Source organism: Rousettus aegyptiacus, unplaced genomic scaffold, assembly GCF_014176215.1.
Source record: "Rousettus aegyptiacus isolate mRouAeg1 unplaced genomic scaffold, mRouAeg1.p scaffold_m13_p_6, whole genome shotgun sequence".
In the NCBI taxonomy this organism is placed as follows: domain Eukaryota; kingdom Metazoa; phylum Chordata; class Mammalia; order Chiroptera; family Pteropodidae; genus Rousettus; species Rousettus aegyptiacus.
The window spans coordinates 95,359,864-95,368,653 of record NW_023416309.1 but is presented as its reverse complement, the minus strand read 5'-3'; positions in this window follow the sequence as shown (position 1 = coordinate 95,368,653).

Below are 8,790 nucleotides of genomic sequence, written 5' to 3'. Positions count from 1 at the left end.
TGCCCTTCTTTCTCTTCTCTTCTCTTCTTTCTCTGTTCTTCTTTTTTCCCCCGGCCCCATTTTCATCCTCTCCCCTTCTCTCTTTCTTTCTTCTCTTCCCCATCCCTGCTCTTATCTAGGGCTTGCATTTTCTCTCCTTCTCTCTCTCTTCCCTGCTTCCCATCCTCCTCCTCTATTGATCGGTCTCCCCAGCTCTAGCCAACACAGAGGCCTTGGATGGTGCTCACGGTCTTGCGTTAAATTTATTGCCCAGTAAAGGAGGCGGCAGATGGAAGTCTCCACCACCCCACCCCCACCCTCTATGTCTCCTCATTCCAACAAAAGCCAATCGAGACCCGAATGTCTTCCATCAAATGCACCAATATGGGGTTATTTATAGGCTACCTCCTTCCAAGAAAGCTGAATGTTCTCTCTCTCTCTCTCTCTCTCTCTCTCTCTCTCTCTCTTTCTCTTTCTCTCTCTCCTCTTTGAGCTTTCCCAGCTCAGGAGTGAGGGGGACTGTCAGATTCGATATTTGAAAAGCTGCACAATGAAGATCCCATCCTTCAGATTCTAGGGTAGGGGGGCATAGAAGTGTTTTGATTAGAAATGAATTAATTAGAAGTGAGGCTCTTCAAGTCTCCGAGTTGGGTTATTTATAGTGTTCGGTTAATTTTGATAATTAACACTGGGGAGGAAAAGCGAGTTCCGGGCAAAGCAGTGCCCGCCAACAGAGACACGCTTCCCGCCCTGTTGGCTACCCCTCCCCATGCTGCTCCATTTGGACTCTGTCAAAATAGGCTACTTACACCCTGCCTTGGAGCCTCTGGTTTTTCTAAAAGTAGAACGAAAGGAGGAAGGCCAAAGATAAGGGCCGCTTAGGTGGATAGCTGTTTCAGAGAGGTGTCGGGGGTGGGGGGGGGGTGGGAGTCGGGGCTCGAGCTGTCAGGATCCAGGTGTCAGGTCTCCCATCCAACAAACATCAGGTCAGCAGCCCGCTCCTCTCCTGGCTAAATTTCCCTCCTGGAGAAGTAGGTGCCAGTCTGCTCGTCTGGGTGGTATTCTGCAGTGTAGCCCACGAACTGGGAGAGTGAGAGAGGCAGCACCCAAGGTCTGGGTATATATTGCCCATTCCACCGAGGCAGCCAGGGAGAGAGAGGCCAGCAGAGCAGGAGCAGCGTGATGGGAACCAGAGAAGCGGGACTCCTCCAGTCACCAGGTTTGGAAGGAGGGAGGGTGGGTCGGGAGCCAGTCTTGGAAAAGCAGGAAGTTTGGACTTGGAGCCTACTGCCTGCCCCTGAGGGCAGGATGGGAATTCCAACTAGGGAGAGTGATCCACCACTGAAGAAAAGAGGCCTTTGAAGGGCTCCCAACATGCATGGCCAGCTACATCCCAATCCATTTGCTCCCTCATCCCAGATGATGCCCCAAACCGATCACTCAGCATGTCCATGCACTCCCCTCCCTTCCATGCTTCTGCACCCCCTGTGCTCAGACTGTCCTCCCGTCCCTGTCCTGGTGAGGTCCTCTCCTTGGTGAGGCCTAGTGCACATGTGACCTCCTCTGAGAGTCTTGCTGGTTCCCCCTCCTCCTGCTCTCCTAAGGTCGTTTGGTGGCATTCACAGGAGAGCTGACGGTAAAGATAAGCTGGAAAGATATGGTGGCGGGGTGGACTCTGAAGCACCCTGAATGCCTCACGGCTGTGTCTGACCCCTTCCCGAAGCTGATGGGACCTGCTTCCTGGCTCAGAGCAGGGTAGTGGGTTGGGCTCTGGGCTGCCTCCCAACACCAGGGTGGTTCACCAGGAAGGGATCTCTTTTCTTCTCAGGCTAAAGACCAACTCCCTGCTCCTGAGTGGAGGGCAGGTGGGACCACCCAGCGGGAAGGGGTGGGAAGCCAATCTCTCTGGGCCCAGGTGGCCATTTCCGCAGTCCGCTCGCCCACATGGGCCCAGAGGTGTTCCAGAACACAGAGAGGAACTTCAACCACAATCGCCCTCTCTGACACTCTGGAGGGAAGCTCTGCTCCGGAGCTTGCCCAGGCCTGGGGCCAGACTGGAAATGGGATGGGTGACCGAGGGCCATGGGCTCCCGCTGTTCCTGCAGCCGGTGCCAGCTCCCCCGCCCTTCCCTTCTTCCCTCCTCCCCCTGCGGATGTTCTCAGGTGTCTCAACCAAATCCCTTCCCCTGCCACTCCTCCTCTCATGCTCCTGATCCCTGGTAGGAGGGGGAGACAGGAGGTAGAGTCCTTTTCTTGCTGGCTTCTCCCTGCTCCCCACTTCCCCAACTTACCCTTTTCCTATGACCTTCCATAGCTACCCTGCAGGGCTGCCTTCCCAGCCTTTTCCTGGCTCTGTGGTCCTTCTGCGGGAAACCTGCTGAGGCCCCCCGCTGCCCTTACATGAACCCCATCCACCCCATTGTTTGTAGGGACACTGAGCCACTCTTGTGTTTGCTTCTAGGTTGTTTTGGAAGTTATGTGTCAATTTCTCATTTCCTATCCTGAGTTCTCTGTCAGACTCCAGCCCTTCTTGAGGACAGTGTCCTGTTCCTGTCTCAGACCGAGGGCTCCCCAGTAGAGAGGGTCTGTGGAAATGGAACTCCTTCTGCTCCCCAGCCCTCTCCCACCCCAGATCCACGGTGCGTACCTGCTTGGCCACCCCTCTGCTTGTGTTCTGGCTCTGTCTCCAGTGGTCAGAGGCCTCAGGATTCCAGCTGCCCTCTGTGGACAGGGCCTGTGGGCACATGGCAGCTCCAGGCCAGGCCCCTGACCCCAGGCCACCGAGGGCCAACCCTCAGACATCTCTGAGTGTTTTGCCCCCACTTTCCAGCCCAGGGGCCTTTGGGGAGCCACTATTCCGTCTCCAGCTTCCTCTGAATAAAGAGCACATTTTTAATTAAAGTGGAAAAAGCTGAAAATCTGTTCGCATTTAATCATCTTGACGACCTTTTTGCTTAAGAGTTTCCAGCTGAGGGGGGATTGCGGGGGGTGTGGGGGAAGGCAAAGGCATTTCTCCAGACTGGGCCTGGGTCAGGCAGGAGGAGGGAAAGCCTCTTACAGGGATGAATAATGGAACAGGAGCGGAGGTGGCTGGGGCTCTGAGTGTCGACTCAGCGCTTTCCTCCACCCGCAGGCTCCTCCAGGAGGCGGCCCCGCCCACCTGCACCTGCCTTCTCTCCCTGGGGCACCCTGTGGGCTGGGCAGCGCTGGGGCTGGACAAGAACCTGGCTTCAGACTTCCCAGGAAGCAAGAGCAGGGCCAGTCTGGGAAGGACAGTTTCCCTCACTTCCCAGGTGAGAAACAGGCCTGGAGAGGCACAGTGAGTGGTCCCAGATTACGCAGGCAATTGGGGCACGAACATGTCATGCGCTTCTCTGGGCCTCAGTTTCCCTAACTGTAGACGACCTCTAGGCGATGGCTTTCACTTCTGAAATCTGAGTCCTGGACTAGAGTGTACAACAGGGAACACTCTTGTGCTTCTACCCTAGGTGTGAAACACTCTCATTTGATTGGGGGACTCCATAGACTGAGAGATTCCCCAAGGCCGTGGCCTGTCTTCCACCTCTTCACCTCCTCGAAAGTGTGGGAGAGGACAGTGACATTGAAGTTCCTTTTCATGTCCCAGGCCAATCTCTGTGCTCCCTTGGGAGAAGAGACTGCAACCTAGAGACCATGTTCCTCTTTTCAGAGTAGGGGGACTTACTTCCTAGGCGAGGTTGCTGTCTTCCCCCCTAGACTGGGGACTCCCCCAGTGCAGGGCTGTCTCTTCTCTCTCCTTGGAGAGGGGCATTCAGTTGGTAAGTGGAGTGGATGTGACTGCGAGAGCTAATGCAGGAAGAGCTGGCCATCCAAGCCTTTGTTTTTAAATGACCAGCCACATCTCAGAGTCCCCAGTCCAGCAGACTCAGCCTTGGGATGGGTGGGACTGAGAAAGGATCATTCTCCTCCAACTCCTCCCCCTTTCTAAGCCCTCTTGGGGGTATTCCCTTGACTGGGAGACTTAACAGATTGTACATCCATGCCCTTTACCCTCCCCTGCTGGAAACCAACCCAGACAATTGCACTTGACCCCACTTCCCAGACAGCTAGAGTGAAGATAAGCTTGGGCCTCAGATGTCTCCTCCCCCAGCAATTCCCGTGGGAATTGTGCTGAGCAGGAGGGCTGTCACAGCTCTGGCTCTTATCTGCAGCAGAAAGGCCTGGAGCCCGGGTCTCCAGTGCTGAAATGTCATCTCACCCTCATCCGGTCTCCAGCCTGCAGGCCAAAAGCCACCAGCACCAGCAGCATCAAATAGAACAAGAGTAATTGACATCTCTCCAGCTCCCTTGACTTGTGAAGCACACTCACTCGGTTTCTCTCTGAATCCTCGAAATAGCCCTGTGAGGCTGGCCTTTCATGCTCATTTTATGAAGGAGGACGGAAGCTCAGAGCAGGGGAAAGGACTAGCCCAAGGGCACAGGGCAAATAACTGGTAGCCTGGCACCCAGGTCTCCTGATGCCTCATCTTCTTATCTTCCCACCTGCTGACTTCCCACTGCTCCAGCCTTGGTGTAGCCCTAGTCAGTTTTTCTTGAAAATGTCTTGATTGTCCTTGAATGCGGGATAAAAAGAGAGAAGGCCAAATCCTTCAGAACTGCAGGGCAGCTCTGAGATCCTGCAGGGTTTGGAGGGATCAAAGTTGAGAGTCAGGAGAAATTTCCTGGAGGAAAGCTGCTTGGGGGAATGTGTGCCACACAGACGAGGGTGGAGGCTGGACCAAAAGGCTGGGAGGGGGGTGGCCCTTTGAGTCAGCCAGAAAGACGGCTGCCCTGACTGAGGGGTGCACTGAATCTCACTCCTTGTGCCCTTACCACAGGCCTGGGACTCTCTCTCTATTCAACCACATGAGTAGAGCATTGCCCTCTCTGGGCACCTCTTCTCCAAGATACAAAGTCTAGGGAAATTAAGTCCCTATAGCCTATATGAACAAATTGATCGGATCCTGTGAGAGATACCTTGATAAGAGGTCTGGGTACAGAATGGGGCACAGGTGGGAGAAAGGGTGGCCTTTGAAGGAAGAAGAAAAAATGCAAATGGGAAGATGGAAGGTTTTGACTAATTCTGCCGTTATATCAAAAGAAGAGAGGAGACAACTCTTAGGCAGGCATAACTCACGGAAGGGCTTGGAGGTGGGAAGGCTGACAACTGTGGGTTAGACAGGCCCCTTGCAGGACAGGGTGGGGGCAAGAAGGGGGCACTGGCCTCAGGCTGGAGCAGACGGTGAGGGAGGGCACCGTGGAACTGGCCCACTTTGATGCTCCAGTTAATCTAACTGGACTCCAAAATTGGCTAATTCCTCCCACCCCTCTCACTACTAAAGCGGCTCCAGAATCAAACCGTGCTGACCCCCAAACCAGTCCCTAGGCCCCACCCTGCCCCCTCATTGGTCAAGACCCCTACCCCTTGCAGCCTAGAAGGAGTCAGCTCCTTCAAAGCCAGCTCCTCATGTGGGGCAGCGGGTCTCACTTACCTTGCCTGGCCGCCTGCCCAGGGCAGATGGGATGCAGCTGGGGGAGGCCAGGCACCTCCTCTTCCCCTCCTCCCCCTCAGAAATTGTTGTCTCCTTGCCCATCTCCCTTCACCCCTTCTCTGTTTGGAAATTGGAATGGGGATAGGGGAGGCGGTTCTTCCAAAGCAGGAAAAGCGAGCGCTCACCAAGAGAGCTTGGAAATCATGCCTTCATTCAAATGGCAGAGATCATCCCCTGGCTTGCCTCTGCCTGTCCCCTCTAGGTCCGCAAGCCCAGATTCTGTGATGTGTCAGGAGGGGCATCTGAACGATAGCATGAAAAGACAGTATGCAGCCCCTCAGACATGCAGGTTCTATCTCTCCAACTCATTGGGGTGAGGCTGGAAGGGCTGGGACGGAGGGGAGCAGTGACCAGGATTGGCTATGAAGGGCCTTGTGCAGTACGGTGGCCACTTGTGGTACCACTGCTTCCCTCCGGGGGACCTTGGACAAGTAGTTTAACAGCCTCAGTCCCTTCATCTGTAAAATGGTGATCCCAGCACCTCCTTAAAGGAAGTCGGGATTAAAACAGATAATTATGTGGATCTCCAGCCCACAAGACATCTCAATAAATGTGAGTTCTCACTGTCTGTTTTCCCATTTCTACTCGGAAGTGGGTTGGGAATGAAGGCTGGTTCCTCAGGGACTGCTGGGTACGGGCACGGGGAGCTGTGAGCAATGTTCTGCAGAGGGCCCAAGGTGAGGGGTCCCAATGGAACAGAAAGACAGGGAGTGTGTGTGAGGAGCTAGCCTCCCTGGTGACAGAGGGGTGGGGAGATGGACAGGAGAGGTGCAAACCCATTTCGACTCCTGAAGATGAAGTTTGACTCACCACTCGCACTCCCAGATTCATGTAGAAAAATAATTTTCTCCACCTTTTCACCTTAGGGTCACTATTAAGTCTAGGAAGCCCTGGTGTGTGTGGTGGTGGCTGGTCCTCTATATGTGCAGCTCTGTTATGGGAGACGGTTCTGAGGGACCCCCCCATGAAAACAGCTGACCCCTTGGCACTGCCTGTCTGATCCTACTTGGTAGTCAGCTCCCAAGAGCCCTCTCCCACGCTCCATCCCACAGTAATAGCTGCAAGTGCTGAGGATTAAGGAAAAGGGGGATGGATCAGGGAGAAACTTGAAAAGGATGCTCATGTTTGAAGCCAGGAGTCACGACCGTTAGGGACTTAGAGTCAGCCAGGCAGTGGCTCCATAGGGCCTCTGATATGGTTTCCAAGAAAAGGGACTCCAAGTATCCAGCTTGAGTTAGGAGCAGGAATTCCTACTGCTTGCAGTGGTGCAGAGGAAGGAAGGCAGGGGGTGGTGGTGGTGGCCATGGCTCTGGTAGTTATGGTGACAGTAGGGATGTTGGTGATAATGTTATGGCATTCATGGTAGCGACGGGAAAGATTATGGGAGTGGGAGTGGTGGCAGTGACAGCCGTGGTGGTTCTGGTAGTGATGATGGTGCCGGTTTGGTATAGATGGTTGTGATGGTGACAGTGGTGGTGATCGCGGTCATGATGGTAGTCCCAGCAAAGGAACATCCTGATGGCAGCTGTGCTATCTATGGTATGGTCAAGCCAAGGTATCACATGATAAAATAATCCTTCCTATCTAATACCTAATGCGCTAGAACATCAGCTCCGTGAGCAGCAGCTGCTGTTGTTCCTGCTGTATCTCTAGTGCTTGGAACAGTGTCTGGCATATAGTAGGTGCTCAATAAATATGTGTCAAATGAGTAAAAGGGGATGGAGTCTCTCCTTTTACCTCGCTTGTTCTTCACCCTGCCCATTCAAGATAGGATCTTTTTTTTAATAGATGAGGAAACTGAGGCTGAGAGAGATGACATAACCTGCCTAAGACCACACGGGAGGAAGCCATGCAGGGGTGGGTTAGGCTGTGCAGGCATTTGTAGCCACTTCTGTCGGACTCTCAGTTCAGTGCTCTTTCCTCTACACACTTCGCAGAGCCATTCTCCCCGCCAGCACTCAGCATTACACTGTGGTCCTGTGCGCAGGCTTAATCATAGACATACTGCTAATAATAGTAACAATCTCTGTTTGTAATTGTTCGAGTAAGGCTTAAATGGTCACGACCATGGAAATTATTAATAAACCAGGCCCAGCCATGGTAGTATGGGTCATATTAAATAGTGTTGAGATGGATAACCTTGGCAATAATTGTAACTGGGATCATAAATTAATAACAGGAGTATTTAAATTAATGCCACACTGTCGATACCCTTGGTAGTAAGCAGCTCGATGCCGTTAGTACTAATGTTGCTCCTTCCTGTCTTCCATGAATTCAGCTGAGAAGAAAGGCAAGGCCATAAAAGCAGCAGGAGGAGGAGGCAGCTAAGAGCTGGTCCCTGTCCAGGAGAAGGGACTCCTCGGAGATTTCTGAAGAGGAGCTAGCTGCCTGGCCTCTAATGTCCAGCCATTGAAGTGGTGGCTCATTCACATTTATGCTCAAGGCTGCGATGATGTCTACCTGTCCTTTCTGGGGCCGTCCCCTAAACTTTGTTAGTTACACAGAAAGAAATTCACAGGGCAAAAATATTTCCCCCATGAATGAATGAATTAGCTTCAGCTGATCTAGGAAATCACCTACCAACTACTAGCATGCCCTCTTCACAAGTGCACTCTAATCTCTCCTTCCTGTAATGTGGGAGGGTAGTACTATTTTTTTTAAAGTCAAAACTGAGGACCACACATAGCCAAGATCAGGGTTCTGGGATGGGCTTTGTAGACACACCCCCACAGCTCTGTGCTCCAGGGCCTTCATGTCTGGGAACACCGAATGGGGTGAGCACTGAGGTGAGGCATGGTGATGCTTCCCACAGAAAGGCTGCTGGTGCACTCCCGGGGTTGCTGGGCCTATTTTGGACCTGCTAAGTTTTCTGGGGCATGGTGAGTGTGAGATGCCAACATAGCATATGGATGGGTACATGGATGTAAGTCCATCGAACTATTTTTCCATTTATTCCGTTCTATGGACCTTTATTGAACACCTACTGTGTACCAGGCATTCAGATAAGAAAGCATAGTCCCAGCCTGCAGGGAGCTCACAAGCTAAAGGAAACAGTCACAGTCTAGTGAAAGTATATTGTTAAGGATACGTCTGTGTGTTTGTGTATGGGTGTAAGTGCGTGTATGTTCATGAATGTATGTGTGTACTTGTGCAAGAGACTATACATGTGAGGGCTTGTGTGGAGGTAACTGAACATGTACAAGTGCATGTGTGAATGTGTATGTGTGTTTGAGCGTTATGA